The sequence below is a fragment of the Gopherus flavomarginatus genome, chromosome 1 (assembly GCF_025201925.1).
Source record: "Gopherus flavomarginatus isolate rGopFla2 chromosome 1, rGopFla2.mat.asm, whole genome shotgun sequence".
NCBI classification, from domain to species: Eukaryota; Metazoa; Chordata; order Testudines; family Testudinidae; genus Gopherus; species Gopherus flavomarginatus.
The window spans coordinates 320,109,040-320,136,362 of NC_066617.1; the positions used below are offsets into that span (position 1 = coordinate 320,109,040).

Genomic DNA, 27,323 nt, shown 5'->3' on the forward strand with positions numbered 1-27,323 from the left:
GCGGTGATTCACCGCCGGGGGGTCCTTCCACCCCAGAGCGGAAGGACCCCCCGCCAGCGAGGACCAGGAGCAGAAGAAGCTCTAGGGGCCTGGGCCCCGTGAGAGTTTTCCGGGGCTCCCAGAGTGAGTGAAGGACCCCGCTCCAGGGGCCTAGAAAAACTCTTGTGGGGGGCCCCTGTGGGGCCTGGGGCAAATTGCCCCCCTCTCTGGGTGGCCCTGCTGGCGCCCTGACCCAGAGGAAACCCTGGGCTGCCGGCAACGGCGTGCTGACCCAGGGGACCCCCTGAGCTGCCGGCTGCCATCGGGAGCTCAGACTCCCTCTCTGTCCCACCAGCAGCAGCTGCTCAACCATTCAAAAAAAATTTGGGGGTGCTTTTTGGTGCCCCCAAATCTCAGCGCCCTAGGCAACCACCTAGTCTGCCTAAATGGTTGCACCAGCCCTACTCATTGGAAATGTACCCTCAGCATTAAGGGTGGGAATGAGAGTCACAAGGGAAATGCCATTGCTGGGGACAGGTGAGCAAGTAGGTAAAACCCTCTGCAGGGAATGATCCTTCTTTGGATGGAGGGATGCAAAGGGGTGACCTACTGCTTATCCTCTCCAGCTAACGTCCCTGCCTTTCCAACTGCCATGGATGCTGGGGGCTGAATCACACTGGCGAGCTGGATTCTCCAGCCTCCCGAAAGCACCTAAGTTAAGTCCTAGCTCCTCTAGGAGTGTGAAACACACCAGTGAAGGGGGCCCCAGGAACCTTTTTAGGGTTTGTATAGCGCCTAGCACGCTGGGGCCTCTTTGTACAGCGCCTAGCACGCTGGGCTCCCCTCACTGAATGCCAAGCCCCCCCACCCCCCTGAGGGGCGCGCCTTGCTGGTGGCGGGAGTGGAACAGGGGCCCGGAGTAGCCCTGGACCCCTCCCGCGCGGCTGGGGTGGGCGTGGGCAGCGCCCAGGGGCGGCACCGAGGCAGACGCTCTCCCTGGCCGCGCTCCAGCTCGGCGCACTAAGACAGGCTCGGCGGCTCCAGCCTGACTGACGCCGGCCGGGACTGCTGCTGCTGCTGGCCCCTGCTGCAGCCCCGTCCCCGCCGCGGCAGCGAGTGGCTGTGCGAGCCGCAGAGAGACGCGCGGGCGAGGCGCGAGCGGCAGGTAAGAGCCTCCTTTCCCCTCCCCACGCAAGCCGGAGACGCGGCGTGGGGCTTCCCCACGGCCAGGGGCGGCCGAGGCTGCCCGCAGACCTCCCGCGGCTTTGCAAACTTCTCGCTTGGCAGGAGCCTGCGGCACGTGCGCGCCCCGCACCTTGGGAGGAAGGTGCCGAGCCTGGCCCGTTTGCATGGCAGGAGAGATGGGGGTGCTGGGGGGACGGGACCTTTGTCAGTGTCCTGCTGTCCGTGAGTGCAGGCGGGAACGCGCTTCCTGCCCGCCCCGAAACTGATCAGCTGCAGCAGGGTGTGTGCGCCTGGGGTGGAGGCTGCCGGTTCTGCACAGGCATCGTTGTCTGGCCAGGCACTGATTCGGGGCACACTTTCCCGTGCTGACCCAGAGGAAAACGCACTTCTGTCCAGGGCTGTATAATTACAGTGCAGGGGCCGCAGTGAAAGAAATGGCCTCTCCCATGGGGTGGTCGCGTGGATCTTTTCCATTTAATTGCTCTGCATTGTACTTACCTTGTAGGCATTTAAAAACAAAGTTAAGAATGTGCTTCTCAAGTGTTTATAGGCTGCTACGCGGATCGTTTCCTTGTGTTAAAAAACTTGATTTTTCCCCTCTTTGCTGGCTGTTCCTATGCCAGATATTTGCAAGAGGGAGGGAGGGGGAAACAGATACAGGAGACAAACTGACGCCAGTATTGTGATCGAAAGGAGGAGCACAAGGCAAAACACTTTTATGGATGGCTAAACGCTGACATGTCGTCCCACTATTATGATTTCTTTCCTTCTCATTTAGCGGAAAAAAACCCACATGGCACGTTTTGAAACACTTTTCCCCATCACATTGCATTTTGTAGTCTAAAAATCTTGCTACTGGAAATACCTGCCAATGAAACATCAGTATTTGTCAGATTTTGTTAGCACATTTGTGTAACTAGCATATCAGTCTGAATCTGAGCAGTGTCTTTTGGACAAGCAATTACTGCCATTGAGCAGGATTTCCAAAACAATAATCTCAGCTATGGGAAGTCGCCTGATTTTATTTTATTTTTTTAAGCGAGCCTGAACAGCGTAAATGGAGGAAATTCATAGTTGGTTCAATTTCTAAATTGTTGTATAATATAGTGAGTGGTTTCCAGATATTTGTACTTTCAGTCTAAATGTGTACAAACTGTTACCAGTGGTACTTGCTTTAAAGGAGTCTCATCAATGTGAATGAAAATGAAGAATACATGTATAATTAAATGTTTACTCCAGTGGTTCTCAAACTTTTGTACTGGTGACCCCTTTAACATAGCAAGCCTCTGAGTGTGACTCCCCCTTATACATTAAAAACACTTGTTAAATATATTTAACACCATTATAAATGCTGGAGGCAAAGCAGAGTTTGGGGTGGAGGCTGACAGCTCCCGACTCCTCTATGGAATTATCTCACAACCCCCTGAGGGATCCCGAACCCCTGGTTTAGTCTAAATAGATATAAGGAAAAAAGAAATTGACAAAAAATAGGCAACCTCTCAATGAATGAGTTTTCCCTTAAACTCTTAGAAGTAGGAAATAAGGTACAAGTTCTTGGACTGTATTCAGGTTTGGGGTTGTGCAGGAAGGACAGTGCAGATAAGACAGATTCAGTATTTTATAAATGAGATGCACATAAAAACATGTTTATAAATATTAGGAGCACATTATCTTCTAATCTTCTGTGGTGTAATCTAAAGGAAGTACTATAAAATGTGACTGTGAGCAATGAATCCTCATAGCAATGGCTTGGACAACTGTCATCTCTCAAAGTTCATCCTTTTTATTCAGCCAGACAACTCCCTTCTTTTAGATTTGATAGGTACCAGTGCCATTGCTGATCTGCACTAACACTTGGCTGGTTTGTGTTTGTTTCCTATTCGCTTTTAAAACAGGGAAGTAATTTTTACAACATTTCCTTTGTTATACCAGTTCAAATAAGTTTATATCAGCAAAGTTTTTGGTAAATGAAATTTGCTGAGAAATATATATGTTATATGTTTACTGAGGTCTACAGTGGCTTCAGATTCTCATCTCTGTCTGGCTTTTCAGGAGAAGGAGAGAGAAATGTTTTCTTCTTCACTTTATTCCTGACATTTAGAAACACGAGCAGTTTTGCAAAAATGACTAAAATATGGATCTAGTGTATTTTTTTAGCCACTCCCTGTGGTACTTAAGGTTGTAAAATTATTAAAGGTACCCAGAGTCTGGGATAGATGCTTTTGTTTATGTATAAACTGAAATAAAATACAGTGGTGTACATCCTCAGTGCCTTACAACACTCATTTTCACAATGCGCTTGTGTGATAGGTAAGTATCTTATTTTAACACATTTGTCCAAACTCAAGAGACACATACATATATGCCCAAAACATATGTTGATGATAGAAATATATTTAGAGGAATCAAATATCACGAAGGTCTGGATGCTGCTCCCATTGGAAATCAGTGGAAGCACTCACAGTGTCTTCAGTTTCAACATAATTGGGCCTAAACCCCTGGAATCAGACTAGATAAACAATAAAAGATGTCACAAAACACTGGACAGTTAATTCCCCCTCCCCCCTTCTTTTCTTTACAAACTTTCTTCATCTTAACTCTCTGCTGTTATCAGTCAGGGAGATAGGGTCCCACAGTCCTCTCTCTTGAATACTAAACTGTTGTAATTCTAGTGGCCAGGCTAATCCATCTTGATAAAGTTTTATTTTCCCCTTGTTTAATTCAGAGGAGGATAGCTGTTAATTATTAGTGACCTCTAACCAAAGCACTAAGTAGAGTATTACTACTGATGACAGTGGCTAGCAGCAATTCCAGGATCAGCGGAACTGTGCCTTCTGATTTAAATGAAGTTCACAGACTAAAGCTGGCCAAAAGGAAGAAAATATGCTTTTGAGTAATTTGTCCATTGCAAATAATATAATGTAACAATTACGAATGAGCGTTTGTATAGATTCTATTTGCTCTGAATGTTCTTTGGAAGTAAGTGCAGAGTGGGGAAGAAAGCATGGTAAATATTTTAAGTTCAAACAATATAGCAAAAAAACCATGTATGCAATTGGTGGTTGTTCCTGACTCTCTGATTTCCTGCTGGTGGTTGGTATAAACAATAATATGAATGTTTATCTGTATATTAGCTGCACAAAATAATAAGTAAAAGACAATGAGAGCTTTATGCTGGTTTAGTACTGTCTGAGAGCATTTGGCATAAGAAAAAATTAGAAACAGAATTCAGTTTCGTAAAATGACCATTCAAAAAAATAACCTAACTCATTTTCTTTGGCAGTTTTTTTGCATCACGTTCAAATAATAAGATTAATGTTTATGAAAAAGTGCTTATAATAAAGAACCTAGGACTGCTCCTGAGAATGCAATGCCAAATCTATTGTTTATTTTTAGTTAACTGAAAATCTTGCAATCTCTACTCAAGAGAGTAGTACTAAAGAGTTGCAAGATTGGAACCAAGACTACTAAAATCCTTTCTAGTAAATGCATATGAATTAGAATTAAGCTAATTAACCAGATTTGTATTGCATATGCATGTGGCTTTAGGCAAATGTGGTTTTGACCATTAAAGGGTTCTGCAGGAATTGTTGCAACACCTTATACAAACAAGATATAGACTTTCTTTAAGTTTGGAATCAGGATTGCAGCAAATAAGGCAAAGAGGTGTAACACCTTCAGGCAGATATATTTTGGGGACTCCTATGCACCTCAGTAGGCGCACAGATGTAGAAAATTTCTTTGGCTTTTTCTTTCCAACTTAATTTCAAATGCAACATATCTTCACAGAGCTAATCCACATCATTCTGGTGGTTGACTTTAAGGTTGAGGTTGCAAAATTCACCCTATGCTCCCCCCCATTGATTAGGAACACCTTTGTGTATCCTCACTGTTCTCAGAGCAGGAATGCAATTTCTGTATCTTTTTTCCCACTTTCTCTGTCATTGTCAGTAACATTGCTATCCTCCCCTCATCTGAACTCTTGGCGACAACTTCGACTTCTCTGTTTCTTCAGATCCTCAGCTAAATCTTCAGTCTCTTTTTTTTTTTTTTTTCTTTACTGCACACTCCAAATTCCTCCCTTCCTTTCCTTCACTGCTGCCACAGCATTAGTCCACTCTGCAGCAACTTTCCATCTTTGATACGTAAAAGCAGCTGCTTTTACAGATCCAGACTAACACGGCTACCCCTCTGATACTTGACATCTTTGATACTGCAGCCTTAAGCTTTCCAGCATCCTTATGTTTGCTCCCCATCAGAAACACCACTGCCAAAATCCTGTTCCTTTTCCTCTATGCTTCAGCCATGTCTCCACACAAATACGCCCTTTGGAATCTCTATGCATCAGCTTTCCTTCTTTCTTTCACACTAAATTTAAGCTTCATACTTTCAGATCTCATATGGGAGTTGCCCATAAGCTCCAGAGCTGTGGTCCATTTAAAAACACATCAGGATGTTTGTTCAGTTTTGGGCCTCCTTTTCCCCCTCCTTCCTAGGTTTCACTGGCAGCAGGCGTAGGTCTGTCACCATTAGCTGGTACTCTGTTGTTTGTTCTCTATTGCATTGTACTTGGTTATGCTTCTATTCTGTAAGCAATGTGAGGCATGGAGCATGATTTGGTTCACGCTTCTGCAGTGGAGTGTTTGCTAACTGTATTGTAGTGTGTAAATAATACTTTTAAATGCAAATGATTGTGCTAGGAAGTCACCAAAATTCAATAAAGTTGAATTGTTTTTTGAGTTTGTTCTTTATTCATTTTTTTAAATTTAATTTTCTAGATTGTTTACCTTAGCTGTGAAATCCTTAAAATGGTGTAAAGCTGCCTGAAATAGAAAATAAGACATTGGTTGACACTTTCACACTTCAGGTGCTTAAATTTAAGCACCTAATGCCGCATGTTGTCTCTTATAAAAATACTCTGATTTTTAGAGGGAATGAACACCACACAACTCCAATTGAAGTCATTAGGAAGCGGGAACTGATGGGGACTATATACGTACCTGGATGGATGGGTGCCCAGCTGTGTTGGTCCTTAGCCATGTTATAGTGACTCAAATCCCATATAAAGCCTGAGCTTATCCAGCTGTGTTATGCAGGAGCTAAGTGGAAAATGCCCAGTCCACCTTCAGCAGCCTCTGGGCTGCTGTCACTTGGGGTATGGCTACGCTTGCAGTTGTACAGCGCTGCCACGGCAGCACTTTGAAGTGCAAGTGTGGTCACGGAGCCAGCTCTGGGAGAGAGCTCTCCTAGTGCTGCGGGTACTCCACCTCCCCATGAGGATTAGTTTACAGTGCTGGGAGCCGCGCTCCCAGCGCTGGGGCACTGTTTACACTGGCGCTTTACAGCGCTGTAACTTGCTGCGCTCGGGGGTGTTTTTTCACACCTCTGAGCGAGAAAGTTGCAGCGCTGTAAAGCGCCAGTGTAGCCAAGGCCTTGGTCTCTTCAGCGATAGAGTCCTTGCCATTGGTCATGTTTTACACAGGCAAATAACTCCACTGCCCACCTGCGCTCAACACTCCTCCTTATCACTGGCATATTTGGATCTAATTCCCCAGCAGGCAGAGATTGTGGGTGCCCCAAAGGGTATCATGGAGTTCCATGCTGTAGAGTACCTATTAGTGCAGAGTACTGTGGATGCTCAAGCAGGCAATCTTATTACATTATCATTTTCCATAGTAATACACAATGAAAGCCATTTAGGAAAAAACTATTTGAATGTGATATGACTTGAGCAACGCTAATGTGATTCAGTGGAAAACTGCTAATATGGGAAGTTGAAATCTCTCTGTACATAAAAAATAAATTATAAAAACTGAAAAGAAGAAAAAATCTGTGCATCCTTATACACACTTTAAACATTGTGTGCTTAGGAGAAAATGGAGAATGATAGAATTATAGCTACTTTATTTGTACCTGCTGTTGATCAGATTGGAATCACTTCTGAAAGTTCTCTCTTCTGGAATTTAGAAACCTCATCTGTATTTTGTTTTGCATTCGGCTACACCAAACCATGTCTTTGTAAAACACATCACACTGTGTTAACATAATGCTGAACAGATGCTGAAGGGTTTCAAACACCTTTGGGTTTCCCCTGATTTCAGGGAAAATTGAGGGCTCTCAGCACCTTGTGGAACCTCACTGAATTGGGCCCAAAATCTCTTCTGTAATAAGTTGGAAAATTTTACACTTATGAAGATATAACATTTGCTTCATCTAGTACCTTTGTTTTTATTGCACAGTATAGCTCAAATAGCACATTGTGTTCTAGGGACCTGAGATACTAAATTTTCCACACAAAATATCCTCTACATGAAAAGTCCACATTAAGTACAGGTTAGGTAACAGCTCTTTAGATATATATCCATTACAATATGTTGAACATCTAATTCCGAGCTATTCCTTTTCCTAAAATGGTTATACAACGTGGGAAAATCTCCAGGAAACCAGTGATTGATAACAAGGATTACAGGATCTGATTAGTATGGAAATACATTCTAGCTCAGCCCTGACACTGAAATACTTCTGCAGTCCTTTCTTCCTGTAAGTGTTTGTCCTGATGGCATTTGGATGTGCACTTTGTTTTAGAAGGGCCAGCATTTATTTTAAAAACCATTAACTCTAATTTTTCCAACCATTTCGTTTTTAGAAACAATGTTGGACATTGCTACAACTTAGATGGGAATGCTTGGTATGCAAGGAATTCAGGACTCTGCCTGCCTGTAAAATGGGGATAATATTTCCTTCATTCCAGTCTTTGTCTGTCTTGTTTATTTAGGTTGTAAATTCTTTGGGGAAGGGACCTTCTGTTATTATGTGTATCTATAGTGCCATTCACCAAGGGGTCCTGCTATCATTTGGGCAGTCTAGAGACTAATAAATAATAGCAATAATTGGTTAAGCCTCCTCTTTCATTGGTCTCGGGAGGCCCCTCCCAACAGTCCTTAAGCAAACATTGGCTTCAAATGGAAGTTTTGCCTGAGCAAGGACTGCATGATTAGGCCCTTGTTCTTTATTCTGGTGAAGGTCTAGATCATCGATTGAAATCAACATCTGAGGTTCAGCTGGAAAATTAAGCCCCAACTATGCACCAGTCAGGTGTGAAAAATCCAGACCTTTGAGTGGTCAACCACTGTGATCTAACACTGTCTATGATTTGGGGGGCGTGTCATAAACAGACAGTTAAGGGTTAAGAAGTTCACCTAGCCTAGCTGACACCTGACCAGAGGAACCAATGGGGGGACAAGATGTTTCAAGAGGAAGGAGGGAAGTTCTGTGCAGGAGTGAAAAGATTCAGGATTCACCCAGGGTAGTAAGTATTAAAGAAGGAATGAATTAGTTTATGTTTATTTATTTTTGTGACTTTGTCTTTTTGCATTAGAGGGATAATCAAATTGGGCTTTCTTTTGTGTAACTAAGGGTTTTGCCCAGGGGAACATCCTCTGTGTTTTGAATCTGTTGTCTGTGAGAGTAGCTTGTATGCTAATCTTGCAGAGGTATTTCTTTTACCCTTTTTCTTTAATTAAAAGCCTTGTTTTTAAGAACCTGATTGATTTTTTGCTTGTTTTAAGATCCAAGAGGTTTGGATCGGTGTTCACCAGGAAATTGGTGGGGAAGTCTCTCAAGGTTACCCAGGGAAGGGTTACAGTACTTGTGAGGGAAAGATTCTGGGGGGGGGAAACAGTTTCCCAAATGACTCATAAACAGCTGCTTTAAACAATTTGGGTGGTGGCAGCAAACAGATCTAAGCTGGTAATTAAGCTTAGGGGTTCTCATGCAGGTCCCCACATGTGTACCCTAAAGTTCAGAGTGGAGGTAAAACCTAGGACATTTGTCCTTAAGCTGACCTAAGTCCCTATGTAGACAATGCTAGGATAATGGAAGAATTCTTCCATCCAGCAAGCTACTGCCACTGGAGAAGGTGGATTAACTACAGCGAACCCCTTCTGTCGGCGTAGGTAGTGTCTACTTTGAAGTGTTACAGTGGCGCAGGTGAGATGCTGTAGCACTTCAGTGTAGACACTACTTATGACAATGGGAGAGGTTCTCCTGTCACTGTAGTTAATCCACCTCCCCGAGAGGCAGTAGCTAGGTCAATGGGAGAATCTTTCCATCAACCTCATGCTGTTTACAGGAAGGTTAAATTGGCATAGCTATCTCTCCCAGAGTCGTGGATTTTTCACACATGTGAGAGACATAGCTATGCCAATGTAAGTTTTCTTGTAGACCAGCCCCTGGTGAAGCCGAGCATGGCTCATTTATATATAGACATGGACACCAGTTTCCCTAGGAAGGTAATACTTTAATACCCAGAAGGCTAGTACAATCAAAGGGAGATGATTCTGAGTAATTGTGCTGCTTAGTATATATACTAGGCTGGGACCTGGTGGAATAGGGTGGGCCTGGGTTCCCCTGACCCTGGCCCCGTATGAGGGACTGGATGTGCACTAACTTTTAAGCCAGAGGGCTGAAGTCCTAGACTGTTGCTGTTTGCCCCAGTCAGGAAGCTGAGGGCCATAGACTGTTTAAGTGTTTAGCCCGATCCAGAGAGTCAGCTCCATAGACTATTGTTGTACGCAGAACTCTCTTGCTGGAGACCTGAACTGATATTCAACCGACTTACTCAAATTTGGATATGGCATTTACCTTCCTAAAATCAACACAAAACTTAAGGGTCCTGTCAGGTTTCAGGAAGAGGATGATGGGGCTGTTGCTTTGGGACCTTTCAACCGCCCCCAGGTCCAACGTGGCCTGTATCTCCTTTTCCATTATCTCCCATGTTCGTTGCAGCAGGGGCTGAGTGGTCTCTCAGACAATCGTCCCTGCCATTGTCAATATTGTATGCTGCACAAAGGTGGTCTGTCTCAGTCAGGCTCTGAAGGTTTGAGGGAACACTTTTAGTAGAGTCCTGACCTGCCTTTGGTTCTTGGGTCAGGTTGTTCCCAATCTGTGGCTCTTCGGAGTCAGTCGGGATGGGGGTCCTAAGTCTGTCTTTGGGACATATGGGGCAATCCAGCAGCCCCTCTCAAATCTGCCATTTGTCTAGGAGATTTATATCATAGACTTGCTGTTTCTTTTTCCTGTCTGATTGCCAGATCTCATAGGTGACCAGCCCCACCCGGCAGATACCCTCACAGGGACCTTACCACCAGGCTAGCAGTTTTGATTCATCTGAGAGGAGCAGGAGGACAACCCTCTCACTGGGTTCGAAGGTTTTCTCCCGGGCTCCCTTGTAGGTCTGCTCTTTGGCCTTCTGTGCGCTGTGGAGATATTTCTCTCACTAAGACCTCTACTCTCACCAGCTGCTCTCATGGCTGTAAGTCATTGCAGGAAACCCTGTGATGGGGACAGTACCTGTTCCCAGCTCTCCCACATCTGTGGCTGCTAGGCATACAACAGCTCAAAGGAGGGGAATTGCATTGATGATTGTGGGACCTCCCAGATGGCCAGTAGTAGAGGTGGGATGAATTGGTCCCAATGTTGGAGGATTTTTGGGGGAAACTTCTGCAAGATACATAGGGCCCTACCAAATTCGTGGTCCATTTTTGTAAATTTCACGGTTGTCGAATTTTAAAAATCTTGAATTTAATGGTTTCAGATATTTAAATCTTAAATTTCATGGTGTTGTAACAAAGGATGAATATGTATTTAAAAACAGCAAAATATAAACATGCAAAGCCCTTTAGTGAGCATTTTTCAAACTGCGGGTCCTGACCCAAGAGAGGGTTGCAGTATTGTCATCCTTGCTTTTGTGCTGCCTTCAGAGCTGGGTGACTGGAGAGCAGCTGTCCAGCCGCCTACCTCTGAAGGCGGTGCAGAAGTAAGGGTGACAGTACCGCAACCCCTCTACAATAGTTTTGCAGTCCCTTTTGGGTCAGGATCCCCAGTGTGAGAAACACTTTACTTTTGTATACTTTTACCCTATAGTATAGATAAAACTGCACAAGACCAGATTTCATGGTCTGTGACATATTTTTCATGGCCATGAGTTTGGTAGTGCCCTACTCATAGCCAAGTGTCCCATGGTGTGGACGTCATGGTCAAGTTGCAGAATGGCTTGTTGATGGCACCGGGGCACCACCAACTGATTTTGGGTTTCTTGCATCTGAGGGTTGAGGTCAATGTGGTATAGGCATTGCCTGTTTTCTTGAATTGGGGGTATTGTGCTGCCCGGCAGGGTTCCGTGACTCTCCCATTGATGCTGACTGCTCATAGGCTCAACTAAGCATGGGAGTCTTCCTGATCTTGGCCAAAACCTGCCCCCAAATTCGACAGCTCTTTGTCACAGGGTTGCACTGGGGTGTTCCCCTTGTCAGCAGTGTCAAGCTTCCTATCTTGACATTCCCAGACACTCTGTTCAGGTCACTGGACATCTCCCTCATCCCTTCAGGGAGGTCTTCCTCAAACACCAATTCTGGATGATTGGACTTGGGATTTGCGGTGCATGGAACCTCCATGATTTACCCCCAGTCGCAGCCAAGGATGACTGGATATGCTGGCTTAAAGGCCAGAGCCTGTCATGATCCTAGTTTCACTGTTTACCATCCTGGTGACTTGAGCAGTGGAATAGGGCTTCACATCCCTGTGAATGCACTGGAGGCAGATGATCCCTTCTTGTGGGACTGGGGGTCCTAATGAGGTCTTGGCGGATGAGGTCTGCCCAGACCCCAAGTCTGAGTGTGGAGACCTGCACCCTGCCAACCTCCACCAGGATTGTCAGCTTGCTAGAGGGTTGTTTATGGACTCCAGCTTCCCCGGTCGAGACCTGTCTGAAGTTACAGCTCATCATTGTATGTTCCCAGCGGAGGTGGCTGAAATGGCCACAGGTGAAACCTGGGCCAGTTGCAGGGCACCTGGGCCTGTCCTCGGGTTTTGTCAAGCAGGTCTGCTCACTTGGGGTTTGGGATTTCCTCACTATGTCCGGAGGCATGATGGTTCACCTAGATGCTCTGGGTGATCATTGGGGGTTGGCGAAGTCCCGTCTGTTGCTGCATTTTGGGCCGGGGCTGGGGCTGTTCACTGGCTTTGGGTCCTCTCTTCTCTTGGTAGCGAAGTCGTCAGGGTGGAGGCATGAGCTCCAGGGTTAACAGGGATCTCACGGCTAAAAAATTCTTCATGAGCATGACTGTCTCATTCAGAGTCGCTGGCCATTGGCAAAGGACCCATATGCTTCCTTATGGTGGGAGGATGTGCAGAAATTGTTCCAGCACACCTGTCAGTGACCTTGGCCTTGGTATGCCAGTCAGGCCTTGTCTACGCTAAAGGGAAAAGTCAATCTAAGCTATGTAATTTGAGTTACATGAATAGTGTAACTCAAATCGATGTAGCTTAGATCTACTTATCACAGGGTCCACACTACATGATGTTGATGGGAGACGCTCTTCCGTCGACTCCCCTTACTCTTCAGTTAGGTGTGTCATAAACAGATAGCTAAGGGTTAATGTCTCTTTCACCTGGAAAGGGGTAACAAACAACACCTGACCAGAGGACCAATCAGGAAACAACACTTTTTCAAATCTGGGTGGAGGGAAGTTTTGGGTGTGAGTCCTTTGTTCTTGGTCTGTTCTTTTCTCGGCTCTGAGAGTGACCACAGGAATCTCCAGGCTTTCTAATCTTCTGTTTCCAAGTTGTAAGTACAAGGATAGTAAGACAATAGGTTTATATTGTTTTTTTGGGTTTTTTTTTGTATTTACATGTGTATAGTTGCTGGAGTGTATTCTTTTTGGATAAGGCTGTTTATTCATTTTTCCTTTAAGCAATTGACCCTGTATATTGTCACCTTGATATGGAGACCCTTTTATGTCTTTTTTTCATTCTTTTTATATAAAGCTTTCTTTTTAAGACCTGTTTGAGTGTTTTTCACTGGTTAAGGCTAAGAAACGAAGGGAGGGGGAAAATCTCTTTGTGTTAGATTTACTAAGCCTGACTTTGCATACCCTCTGGGTGAGGGGGGAGAGAGAGTAGATCTCTCGGTACTTGTGTTTCAAGGACTTGAAGCAGGGAGTATCCTAGGATCCCCAGGGTGGGGAAATCTGGGAGGAGGTAAAGAGGGTGGAATCCCTTTGTTTAGATTCATGGAGCTTGAATCTGTATATCTCTCCAGGAACCCAGGGAGGGAACACCTGGAGGGGAGGAGGGGGAAGGGAAATGGTTTATTCCCCTTTGTTGTGAGACTCAAGGAATCTGAGTCTGGGGGTCCCCCAGGGAAGGTTTTGGGGAGACCACAGTGAGCTAGGCACTGTATAATTCCTGGCTGGTGGCAGCAATACCAGGTCCAAGCTGGTAACTAAGCTTGGAGGTTTTCATGCTAACACCCATATTTTCGACGCTAAGGTCCAGATCTGGGAAGAAATGTTATGACAAGGTGGAGTACAGGAGTCAATGGCAGAAGGATCGGCGGTTGATTTAGTGGGTCTTCATTAGACCCACTAAATTGATGGCTGATGCGTTGATCGCCACAGTGTCTATCCTCCTGTAAGTGTAGACAAGCCCTCAGATTGTAACCACCGCCACCATGCATCTTTGAGCTGCTGTGCAACCATCCTCAGCCTGGCCCCGGGTGGATATGTCTTTCTGCACAGTCATTGCTGATGTGTCTTGGGCGTGATGTCGAGGGCATCACTTTTCAGGCACCCATAGTCTTGGGTGTCGGCCACTAGGAGTCCTTGGTACACAACTTAGGCTGGGCTCATTAGGTATGGAGCCAAAAGGATGGCTCACTGCTCAGGGGGCCAGTTGGCTCCTGAGGTGGTCCACTCAAACATGACAAGAAAGACCTCCGGATTGTTGTTGGAGCTCATCTTAGCCAGGTATACAGGAGCTGCAGGGCCAGTCTGAGTCGCTTCTCCACCAGGGTTAGGGGTAAGAGGTGTTGTAGTAGGGTAGCGAGCTGCTGCAGACATTGCTGGTGCTGGGCCCCCAACTCTCTTGTTGCTGCTGACTGCCCAGCTGTTGAAGGAGCTGCTGCTGACTTTCCATGAGTCCATCACAGGGGGGTCTCTTTTTGTCCCGCTTCAGTAGGGTGGTCTCTGGTCAGCCCTTGGCTCATCCCCTTGACTCAGGGGTGGGATGATGCCTGAGCTCTCCATCATGTTGTTCTTCCCTCTCGGGGTCAAGGGCACTCCCTTCTGGTGGCATCAGGAAGTCTGCACGCCTACTGGATGTTCGTCAGGTGGTCTGACCTTTGACCATGCAAGTCAGCCGAACAGCAGTTCAGGTCTCCAGAAGGAGGATTCCGAACACCTCAGTGAGCCAGTAGTCCTGTTCTCCTGGCCAGGGGGAACAATAGTCTGTGGGCCTGGCCCTCTAGGCATATTCTAAGCACTTAAACAGTCTATGGCCCTTCTGATGAGGCAAACAGCAACTGTCTGACTTCAGCCTTCTGGCTTAAAGGTTAGTGTGCATACAGCCCCGCATACAGGACTGGGGTCAGAGGGTAAGGGGACCTGCTCCACCAGGTCCCAGCCCAGGGCCCTAGCAGGAGTGGGCGATCCTGCCACAGAGAAATGTGCAGTTGCTGCCTCACATCCTGGCAGTGCAACTGAACCAACCTCTTGTTTCTCAGGGCTGCTTCCTACTGGTTCTGGCTGGTGCTGCTCTGGCTGAGCTCTGGCTCTCAGATTTACAGTCAGGTGACCCTTACTCTGGTGTCTTCTCAGGGTCTTTTGTCTTCTGGGGCAGTGGGTAGACTTTCTTCCCCACGGCTGGTCCTGGATTCTGCTGAGGGCTCAGCTCTCTGGGAGGGACTGTCTGCCTCCTTCTCCAGTCTGGCCCCAACTGCAGAGTCCTACTCTTATACTTCCTGTCCTGCCTGTGTACTTCCTGCAAGGGGGGTGGGGCGGGGTTAGCTACTCCCACCATGGGGAGTTAACCCCCTCTGTAGTGAAGGGAGGCCGCTCTACTTCACTGCATCCATAGTGATTCTCTTGCATTGCTCCTCCCATCACAGCAGTAAACTGTAAGATCAGAGCAATATCCATCTCAGATGAAGACAATTGATACTTCCTTTGGCCCTGATCCTGCAAGCTCTGTATCTGAAACTGCCATTGATTACAGTGGGGTTTGGAAGGGCTGCAGGATTGGGCCATTTGTGTGAATCACAGTAAGTGAATGGAAAGACTTGAAAGAATGACAGGGTTTGGCAAAATGCCATATAAAGAAATCTGAAAGGCCCAGAATCCCTCCCGCGTCTGTGTGCAGAGAAAGGCGATTTGACCCCCGTGGATGTAACCGAGGGTTGAGTCTGGAAGCCCCCATGGGTGTTGTGAGTCCTACACAGATGTCAGGGATTTATTGGAGACACAGAGATATCTTCATGAATGCTGAGTGTGCTTCCATACTGGCTCAAGGGCTCTCTGCTGCTCCAGCCTGAAGCTGCCCTGAGACTCTTACCCCCTTTAAGGTTCCATAGTGAAAGGACCTGTGTAAGAAAGTTAATTTAGCCTTATTATCCATCTTTTGGATTCTTTGCTAGATTGGGAGAACCTGACTCCTCCTCACTCACAGATGCCAGCCCTGAAAAGGTATGTTTATGTTGCAATAAAACCCCGCAACGCTATTGTATTGTTCAGGCCCAGGCTGGATCCCAGGCTCTGTGACCCACCCCCTTCATGCATTTTCAGAGCTTGTGCTCCAGCCTGAGCCCAAACATCTCCATTGCAGTTTTTAGCCCCATATCCCCAACGCCCACGAGTCCGAGTCAGCTGACTTGGGCCAGCTGCAGCTATGCCGCGGGTCTTTTATTGCAGTATAGACGTACCCTAAGAAGGCCCTGCAGGGTCCGAGCTAAGAGATCTGATGCTGTAGAAGTGGCTGACTCTCTTTCGATCGGGCATGGGGAGTCACTAGCAGTACCATACAGCTGCAGTAGTTTGAGAATCATGGGTAAGAGGGCAGGGACGGATGCAGTGCTCAGGGAGAAAGGATTGAAGATCTTTCTCATCACACTACATGTCATTCAAAGGTGAGTGAGTGAGAGAATTCTTTAAGGGTAACATTTCTGGGATAAAATCCGGACTGCGTTGAATTCAGTAGCAAAACCCGCATTGCTTTCAGTAGGGCAAGGATTTCACCCTAGGTGCTTTGCTAGTATTTGCATGTGACAAAAAGACAAGGTTTAGAATTACCATTATCAAAAATCCTTCTCTCAAGTCACAGTTAGTATAAACAAGTTAAAGCTAGATTAAAGGGTATACATGTTCAGACATGTTCGGCAGGGTTTAGAAATTGTAAATGACAAAGGAGGGTGGGGCCTAGTGTTCAACTGTGTAGATAATGTGAAATTAAAATTCAAAATACAGGCCGCTTACAATAAACTCAGTGTGTGGGTCATTGAATTCCCTTCAGCTGCAGGCCCCCTTTCATCTTCATGCTTAATCTGCAGCTGCAGTAAAATGCTTCCATCTTACCTCATATTTTTTTCCTTCCCTTCAGCTTTTTTCCTCCTGTGCTGTCTGCTTGCCTGGTTTCCCTTTTTTCCCTTTCAAAATGGTTTCTCTGTGTTTCTTACCCCCGCAGCTTTAGTTCCTGTACCTTGTTATGGGAGTTAGTGTAGCCTAGTGGATACAGCACTGGACTTGCACCCAGGGACCTGGATTCTGTTCCCAGTTCTGCCACTGATCTCAGTTCACCTCTCTGCCTCAATTTTCCATCTGTACAATGGGGCTAATGATACTGATTTCCTGCTTTCTTTGAGATCTACTGATGGAAAACACTATATAAGAGCTAGTTACGATAAAGCATTGTACTCGTTTTAGACCCAAATGTATGTGACTTTACCACACTTTAATATTTTAAAAAAATGTTTTTCTGTCCTTTGTTGCTATGTGAAAGACCTGCACAAAGAAATGACTGCAGTGAAACAGAATATTCACAAAGTGGTGTCAAAGGCACACCTTTAGAAAAACCTCTGGGGGGAAAAAAACACTCTTTCCCTATGATCTCTTTCAGTTACAGTAATCTGAGGTGTTAACTGTAACAGGAATATGTAAGAAAGTTACAGATAGTATCACTTTAAACACACAGTCCTTTATATTGGAGACATTTTATCTGCATATGGTTTCTTTTCCCTTTGATTCTTGTAGTGGTTTAGTTGCTGTCCTATAGATTCACTGTTTCCCAGTGTCTAGCAATATCCCAAAGCATTGCACAGTGTATGTCTAGACAGCCCTCTGAGAATATCTACTCTGTGCATATATTTAGCCATTTCAGTGACACCGAGACTGATGACAGCAGTCTTTTTCTAGACTGTACCCGTGCTGCTTGTGAGTCAGTTGGTTGGGTGTACAGTGAGAGCAAAACAATCTTACACTGTGTCCTGGATGAATGTGCAGTAGGGTGCAGTTCTTACTGTAGATATGTATGTACACAGTATTAGGCAAAACTGGCTTCTGCTGTCTACACAGTGGCTTGTAGCCATGTCCTGTTTTCTTTAATACCAGTGGAACTTTTCCCATTGACTTCAACAAGAGCAGGATTATACCTATTGGGTGAAATCCACCCGTGTAGAAGATCGGCACAAGGGCTATGCACCACTAAAGTCCTCAAAACTGGATTTAAATAGGTCATAAGTGATGCATAAGCCTTGTGCTAGTCCTCTGTCCAGAAATAAGTTCCATTGGCTGTACCATTGGGAACTACTTGAATTGTCCCAGAGTCTGAGACTCCCAAGATCCATTCTTGAATGCAGGGCTCTACCATGCCAGGGCTGTATGCTCCTACTGGACAAACTGATGCAGCTTCCATTAACTTACTAGATGCCTTTTCACTGACTTCATTGGGAGTTGGATCAGGTCACAAAACAGCAAGCATATGATGGCTCTGTGTCCTCTGCAGTCCTCTCCTCTTGTGTCAGACTCCCTAGCAGCATGGCTTCAATAGAGCCATACTGCCAGGGTATTCTGTAGCCTGCAGCAGCCCTGGGGTCCCTCTAAAAGGGTGTTCCTATCGCAGAAGGAGTCAGTGGAAGAGTAAGATGGCTTCATGCTGTCTTACCCTTCCATCCTGAGCTCTGTGGAAAGTGAGGTATGCTAGAGATGTAACTATTGACTGAATGATGCAAGGCATTCACACGAGTGTTGCATGTGCTATCACCACAAAGCTTGAAATTCAGAAACAGTGATACCAGAACTGGTGGTAACACTGGAGGTCAAATGGTAAAGCTCATGAGTTTGTAAAACTGTAGAGTCTGATCATCAGAGTTGAGACACACTTTTCCCATGGACTCAAATCATCTGCATAGGAACACATGTCAGACCATCAATGCTGGAAACATGTCACACTCAAGCGTTGCTTAAGGCATTTTAGAACTTTAACCTGGCAGTGCTGCAGGCACCCACTACCAGTTTAAGTTGCTCGATACGAGATGCTTATATCTGAAACAAATATGGTCCTAAAAGATTGTTTAAATTAAATTAAGTTGTGAATTACCATATTTCTGTCTTTACAGCACATAGCAGAGAGGCCGCCTAAGTATTTCCTAATGGAACATCTAGGCACAGGAACAAATGGTTTCGTCTGCTGAGCAGCCTGCAGTATTCCGTAATCTAATAGCACTGAAGTAGGATGTTCTGATGATAATGTTAGTCAATAGCAGTATAGGGTATGTATATCTAAAAGCAGCATTTAATACCATTTATACTTTGTATGATCATTTAGATTTTTTTTTAAATTATTGTTTTAAGAGAGAAGTGAAGGAGCATGAAAGGAAATTGTACAATATAGCCTTATCTTAGACTTCATCATGTGGTCTGCAGAGCACTGCTTTTGCTTTTATACATGTACCCTTGGCTTCTCTCCCACTAACAACAATAGTGTTCAGACTCATGCTGAGTCACTGTTGAATTATTTAATTTGACTGGAAGAGATTAATGTGTTTATTTAAAACCTTGTTCAAAATGGAAAAAAATCTCAGAACAATATTCTTACGTATGTAAGTTTGTATTCCACGTATGCTTTCAGATCTGCTAATTGTAAAATTACATTACCTTATCAAGAACAGTTGTTTACATACATTAATGCCTGGGGACACCCCTCAGATAAAAAATGTGCCCCATTTTCCCCATCGGCCTATAGCAGGTACTTACAGCCATACTGATACAGCAGGAGTTAGTCATTGGCTCTCTAGGTTCCCCATTCCTGCTGTAGGGCCTGATCCACACTAGTCATCATCAAGGCTCCTTCCTATTCAGGTTTTGTTTTCTCTCATGAGGCTGGAATTCGGAGCAGCCCAAACTTAATAGCTGTGTGCAGAGTAGAGTCTGAATATCTGACTACTGGGTCAGACCAAAGGTCTGTCTAGCCCAATATCCTGTCTTCTGACAGTAGCCAATGCCAGATGCTTCAAAGGGAATGAACGGAACAGGGCAATTATCAAGTAATCCATGCCCTGTTGCCTAGACCCAGCATCTGGCAGTCAAAGGCTTAGGGATATCCAGAGCATGGGGTTGCATCCCTGACCATCTTGACTAATACCCACTGATAGACCTATCCTCCATGAACTTATCTAATTCTTTTTTTAACCCAGTTATAGTTTTGGACTTCACAACATCCTCCGGCAACAGGTTGACTGTGCATGGTGTGAAGAAGTACCTGGTATTTTTTTTTTATTTTTTTTAGTAAAAAAGGGAAGCATCAGAGAAGAGGGTCAGCTTATGAACGGGTATAGAGAGGGAGAGGTGGGACATAGCCCCTCCCCCCAACAGAGGGAGCAAGGAGAGGCAGCACAGCCAGCAGAGTCAGAAGGGAAGAGTTGGGGTCAGAGTCTCTTCGCTTCTGGCCACAGTGCTTTCCCCCCAGCCTCTGAAGCAGCTGCAGCTCTGGGGCTCGCAGGCTGCAGCTGCGCTGCCCAGCCTGCTGGAGCAGTTCCAGCCAGGCCAGAGACCTCCTTCCCTGGCCAGCCCCAGCTAAGGTGGGAAGGGATGGGATGGGGAGAGTATGGGGTCCCAGGCTAGGGGTGGGATCATGTGGGGGGTGGTCACAGGGGTTACTCCCCCGACCACCAGCTTCTGCCCCACACCCCCAATTTCCCCACCAGTTGCTGTCCCAGCCCATCAGGGTAAGCCTCTGGCGGGCCAGGACACTGTTTACTTAGGTTTACCTCTGTGCCTGCGGACACTCAAGGTAAACAAACCTTCTCTGCCTGCCAGCGGCTTATCCTGATGGCCCGGGAGCCAAAGTTTGCCAACTTCTGAATTATAGGGTCGGCTTATGAATGGGTCATAAAAAATTTCCATTTTTACTTATCCATCTTGGGGGGATGCCTTTCTCTGTACCTTTTCCATTTCTAATATTCACTTTTTTGAGATAAGGTGACAGGGCGCTGGAACAATTTGTATAGTAGGACTGCTGAGAGCCATTGAACCAAACTGTAAACCCTGCATATGATGGAAACCCCCTCAAGATGCCACATCCCCAGTGCTCCTTGTTCCAGCACCTATGGGGGGTGACCAGAACTGCATGCAGTATTCATGGTGTGGAGGTACCATTGATTTATATGGTGACATTATGATTACTGACTTATCATCTATCCCTTTCCTAATGGTTCCTAGAGAGACAAGGTAGTTGAGTTAATATCTTTTATTGGACCAACCAACCTCTGTTGGTGAGAGAGACAAGCTTTTGAGCTACACAGAGCTCTTCTGATATTAACTCACTTATCTCTTCTCTCTAATATCCTGGGACTGACATGGCTACCACACTGCATACAACTAACATTGTTCTTAACATTGTTCTCTTTTTATGACTGCTGCTGCACATTAAATGGATGTTTTTAGAAACTAACGGCTCAAGAAAGAGATCTTGGAGTCATTGTGGAAACAGCTAATTTAGATCACATTGTTTTGTATGTATAGATGCGATTGTTTTCCAGTATGCATTACTTTGCATTTATCAGCACTGAATTTTATCTAGACTCATAGAATCATAGACTTTAAGGTCAGAAGGGACCGTTATGGTCATTTAGTCTGACCTCCTGCACAATGCAGGCCACAGAATCTCACCCACCTAGTCCTGTATGAAATCTGTGTCTGAGCCATTGAAGTCCTCAAATCATGGTTTAAAGACTTCAAGGTGCAGAGAATCTTCCAGTAAGTGACGCATGCCCCATGCTGCAGAGGAAGGCGAAAACCCCGAGGGCTTCTGCCAATTTGCCATGGAGTAAAATTCCTTCCCACCCCCAAATATGGCGATCAGCTAAACCCTGAGCATGTGAGCAAGACTCACCAACCAGACACCCAGGAAAGAATTCTCTGTAGTTACTCAGATCCCATCCCACCTAACATGCCATCACAAGCCATTGGGCATATTTACCGCTAGTAGTCAAAGACAAATTAATTGCCAAAATTAGGCTACCCATTTATGCCATCCCCTCCATAAACTTATCAAGCTTAGTCTTGAAGCCAGATATGTCTTTTGCCCCCACTATTCCCCTTGGAAGGCTGTTCCAGAACTTCACTCCTCTGATGGTTAGAAACTTTCGTCTAATTTCAAGTCTAAACTTCCTGATAGCCAGTTTATATCCATTTGTTCTTGTGTCCACATTGGTACTGAGCTTAAATAATTCCTCTCCCTCCCTGATATTTATTCCTCTGATATATTTATAGAGAGCAATCAGATCTCCCCTCAGCCTTCTTTTGGTTAGGCTAAACAAGCCAAGCTCTTTGAATTTCTTTTCATATGACAGGTTTTCCATTTCTCGGATCATCCTAGTAGCCCTTCTCTGAACCTGTTCCAGTTTGAATTCATCCTTCTTAAACATGGGAGACCAGAACTGCACACAATATTCCAGATGAGGTCTCACCAGTGCCTTGTATAACAGTACTACCACCTCCTTATCTCTACTGGAAATACCTCGCCTGATGCATCCCAAGACCACATTAGCTTTTTTCATGGCCATATCACATTGGTGGCTCATAGTCATCCTGTGATCAACCAATACTCCGAGGTCCTTCTCCTCCTCTGTTTCTTCCAACTGATGCCTCCCCAGCTTATAACAATAGTTCTTGTTATTAATCCCTAAATGCATGACCTTTCACTTTTCACTATTAAATTTCATCCTATTACTATTACTCCAGTTTGCAAGGTCATCCAGATCTTCCTGTATGATATCCCAGTCCTTCTCTGTATTGGCAATACCTCCCTGCTTTGTGTCATCCGCAAAATTATTAGCACATTCCCACTTTTTGTGCCAAGGTCAGTAATAAAAAGATTAAATAAGATTGGTCCCAAAACCAATCCCTGAGGAACTCCACTAGTAACCTCCCTCCAGCCTGACAATTCACCTTTCAGTATGACCCATTATAGTATCCCCTTTAACCAGTTCCTTATCCTATCTTTTCCAATTTAGTTAATAATTCCCTATATGGAACCGTATCAAATGCCTTACTGAAACTGAGGTAAATTAGATCCACTGCATTTCCTTTGTCTAAAAAATCTGTTACCTTCTCAAAGAAGGAGATCAGGTTGGTTTGGCATGATCTACCTTTTCTAAAACCATGTTGAATTTTGTCCCAATTACCATTGACCTCAATGTCCTTGACTACTTTTTCCTTCAAAATATTTTCCAAGACCTTGCATACCACAGATATCAAGCTGACAGGCCTGTAGTTGCCCGGATCACTTTTTTCCCCTTTCTTAAAGATAGAAACTATGTTACCAATTCTCCAGTCATACGTTACAATCCCTGAGTTTACAGATTCATTAAAAATTCTTGCTATTGGGCTTGCAATTTCGTGTGCCAGTTCCTTTAATATTCTTGGATGAAGATTATCTGGGCCCCCTGATTTTGTCCCATTAAGCTTTTTGAGTTTGGCTTCTACCTTGGTTGTGGTAGTATCTACCTCCATATCCTCATTCCTATTTGTCATCCTGCCATTATCCCTAAGCTCCTCATTAAAGACTGAGGCAAAGTATTTGTTTAGATATTGGGCCATGCCTAGATTATCCTTAGCCTCCATTCCATCCTCAGTGTTTAGCGATCCCACTTCTTTCTTTGTTTTCTTCTTATATATAGCTATAGAACCTTTTACTATTGGTTTTAATTCCCTTTGCAAGGTCCTACTCTACATGGCTTTTGGCCTTTCTCACTTTATCCCCACATGTTCTGACCTTAATAAGGTAGCTTTCCTTGCTGATCACTTCCATTTCTTGTAGGCTTTCTGCTTTTTCTTAATCACCTCTCTGAGATGCTTGCTCATCCAGCTTGGTCTACAACTCCTGCCTATGAATTTTTCCCCTTTTCTTGGGATGCAGGTTTCTGATAGTTTCTGCAACTTTGACTTGAAGTAATTCCAGGCTTCCTTCACCTTTAGATCCCCAGGTTCTTCAGTCCAGTCCACTTCCCTAACTAATTTCCTTAATTCTTTAAAGTTAGCCCTTTTGAAATAAAAAACCCTAGTCACAGATCTATTTTTGTTTATTCTTCCATTTAGTTTGAACTGAATTAACTCATGATCGCTCGAACCAAGGTTGTCCCCTACAACCATTTCTTCTATGAGGTCCTCACTACTCACCAAAGCCAAATCTAAAATGGCATCCCCTCTTGTTGGTTCAGCAACTACTTGGTGAAGGAATCCATCAGGTATCGCATCTAGGAAAATCTGAGCCCTATTATTAATGCTAGCACTTGTCCTCCAGTCTATATCTGGGAAGTTAAAGTCTCCCATGATCACACAATTCCCGTTAGTGTTTACTTCATTAAAAACATTAAAAAGGTCTCTATCCATATCCAAATCAAATCCTGGCAGTCTGTAGCACACCCCAAGCACTATCTCAGAAGAGGCTCTAGTAGCTTTCTTTCCCAATGTGATTTTTCCCCAGACAGACTCTCTTATCCATTCCATCACTTCTTATTTCTTTACAGTCTACCTCATCATTGATATACAATGCTACTCCATCACCTTTGCCTTTATTTCTGTCTTTCCTAAACAGCACATAGCCGTCAATACCTGTACTCCAGTCATGACTACTATTCCACCATAAAAGCAGCAAAGAGTCCTGTGGCACCCTTTAAACTAACAGATGTATTGGAGCATGAGCTTTCATGGGTGAATACCCATTTTGTCAGATGTATGCACTCTTTGCTGCTTTTACAGATCCAGACTAACACTGCTACCCCTTTGATACTATTCCACCATGTTTCTGTTACTCCTATAATATCCGGTTTCATTTCCTGTACCAGTAACTTTAGTTCCTCCATTTTGTTACCTAGGCTCCTCACATTGGTGTACAAACATCTTAATTCTTGCTGTTTGGCTTCACTCACATTCTTTACCCAATTATGCCCAGACATTCTACCGCCAGTATCACCTATTAGACTGGTATCTACAGTACCCTTCCTCCGTATGTTCATTCTCCTACCCATGACAGTATCCCTTCTTGCTTCGTTTTCTTCCCTCTCAATGTTAAAATCCGGCGTGGAGATTACCTGGACATCTCCCCCCAATTCCTAGTTTAAAGCTCTTTTAATCGGTTGTGCCAGCCTCCATCCTAGAAGTCTATTTCACTCCCTACTCAGGTGAAGTCCATCCCGAGAGAGCAGTCCTCTGTCCATGAATGCCTCCCAGTGGCCATACATCCCAAAGCCCTCCTTATAGCACCACTGTCTGAGCCATCTGTTGATCGCCATAATCTTGTCACACCTTTGTTGCCCTTTTCTAGAAACAGGCAGAATCCCACTGAAGATCACCTGAGCCTCCATTTTCTTCAGTGTCTTCCCCAGCCTGGCATAGTCTTCCTTGATATGTTCCAGCGAGAATCTAGCTATGTAATTCGTTCCCACATGAAGGACAATCAGCGGATTCTTTCCCGCTCCCGTTAGGAGCCTCTTCAGCCTCAGGTCCACATCTCGTATCTTAGCACCTGACAGACAGCACACCCTTCTGTTCTCTGGATCAGCTCTGGTTACAGGCTTGCCTGTTCTTCGTGGTAAGGAGTCCCCAATCATGGAGACCTGCCTTTTCCTGGTGACGGTGCGATTCTCTGTTCTATCCCCTGTTCCCTCTGGCTGCAAGTCCCCTCAATTCCTATTCACCCCTGCAATCCTCTGCAACCCATCCCATATCCTCCTGTGGCTCATGTTTGGTGTCATCTACATTGACTCTTCCCCCCTCCTTATAGGGCTAGCTGCTCTTCTCTTCTTCCTTGCTGTGAACTATGTCAGTTGGCCCACCGAGCTGCTAGGGGGCGGTGGGGAGCTACAGCCTCACTGGCCGGCCTGGGTCACGCTTCTGTCACTGGGGAATTAGTGGGAGGAAGAGCACCGGCCAGAGTTTGTAGCACGCCCTTCAGGCAGGGGAGCACCGGCAAAAGTCTGTGGTGCTGTCTGGATTCTGCTCCCAATGTGAGTCGGCCAAGTAGGGGAACACAGGCGCAGCCTACACCAGCCCAGGGCCCTGACGGTGGCGGGGCGAGGGTCCCGCCACTGGGTCAGCGGGGGTCCTTCCGCAAAATAAACTCACCGCGGTGCAGTTCTGTCCCTGGGCTACTTCCTACCCGGTTGCTCGTACGAGTCCCTCTGGTCCCTCCAGTTCATCTGGATAGTCAGCTGCTGGCAGCTCCAGCTCTCCCTCTGGCTCATGCTCCTCCAGGTACTCGGCTGCTGGCAGGTCCAGCTCCCCCTCCGCCTCAGACTTCTCCAGTCCCTCTGGGTACTCAGCTGCTGGCAGTCCTGGTAGCCCCAGTCCTTCCTCCAGGTCAGGTTTCCTCTGGTCCAGGGCCTCGCCTGGTGTGGCAGCAGCCCACAGTCGGTGTCTGCCTCCCTCCCTGGTGCTGCCCTGAGCTACCCCTTCCTGTTCCACCCCTCCCCTTCCGGGGGGTGGAGTAAGCTTGGCCTGGCCCTGCCACTCAGGCTGAGAGAGCGGCTCTTTACCCTCAGGTTCAAAGGGAAGCCACCCTGGCTCCCTACACTTGCCCTCTCACCATCTGCGACCACCTGCTGTGCCCCTTCTCCATTTTCCAACTCCGCAAACCTGTTCCTGAGCTCTATTTCTCCTTCACTGGCCCGTCTTTTCCTCTGCCTGGTTCACTTAGTCACATGCTTCCACCATCCACTTTCCTCACCCAGCAGTCTCCCCTCAGAGTTCTTTGGTCCTGCTTCCATCTGCAAGTCTGATCATGTCTTTGCTCCATCATCCGCTCGAACCCCCTTCTAAACTCGACCAGAATTTCCGCCTGCATCTCCAGTCCTCGGATCTTTTTTTCCATCAGCTCTATCAGGCGGCAGTTCATGCAGACAAAACTCCTGTCAGGTACCCCCTCCAGGATCATGTACATGCTGCAGCTTCCACAGCCAGTCATCTTCATTGTCTTCCACGGCTTGGGTCACTACAACTGCTGCCTCTGTGTCTGTCATAGGCTTCCCACCTAAATCCTGTAAATCTGGGAAACACAAACCAACCCAAAACACCACCACCCACAGCAAAACAACCCCCCAACAAACACCATGACACTGCTAGAACACTGCACACTCCCTTCAGTAGCCTGTCTGTTCCTCTGCCTGCCTCTCTTCGCCTTCCCCCAAACTCACCCTGTAAACTCCCACTCATACTCCCCTGTTTACAGCTCTGTTTGCTGGTTCCTGTGCCACTGCAGCTGCCAGTTTGTTGCTCAGTTTTGTGAGATCCCTTTGTAGCTCTTCACAGACTACTTTGGACTTAACTATCTTGATTAATCTTGTATTATCTGCAAACTTTGCCACCTCGCTGTTTACCCCTTTTCCCAAATCATTTATGAATATGTTGAACAGCACTGATCCCAATATAGATCCTTGGGGGATACTGCTGGTTCTTCTCTCTATTCTGAAAACTGACCATGTATTCCTACTCTTTGTTTTCTATTTTTTATCAGTTACTGATCCATACTGACATTCCCTCTTATTTCATGACGGCATTCTTTGCTTAAGAGCCTTTCATGAGGGACTTTGTCAAAGGCTTTCTGAAAGTCCAAGTACATTATATCCACTGGATCACCCTAGTGCCTATGTTTGTTGACTTCCCTCAAAGAATTCTAGTAGATTGATAAGGCATGATTTCTCTTTAGAAAAGCTGTCTTGACTCTTCTCCAATAAATCGTATTCATATATGTTTTGGATAATTCTGTACTTCACTATCGTTTCAACCAATTTGCCTGGTACTGATCTTAGGGTTATCAGTGTGTAATTGCCAGAA

The 27,323-nt window shown here is 45.6% G+C and overlaps 1 protein-coding gene across 3 annotated transcripts in view; it reads left to right on the forward strand.

Annotated features, from left to right (window-relative positions):
- Positions 1–1,073: 1,073 nt before the first annotated feature.
- Positions 1,074–27,323, forward strand: part of SMAD9 (SMAD family member 9) — a 76,906-nt gene continuing 50,656 nt past the window's right edge. For all 3 annotated transcript variants that reach the window (XM_050937262.1, XM_050937263.1, XM_050937264.1), the window contains exon 1: positions 1,074–1,144. The gene's annotated coding sequence lies outside the window, so the exon portion shown is untranslated. The remainder of the gene's footprint in view (positions 1,145–27,323) is intronic.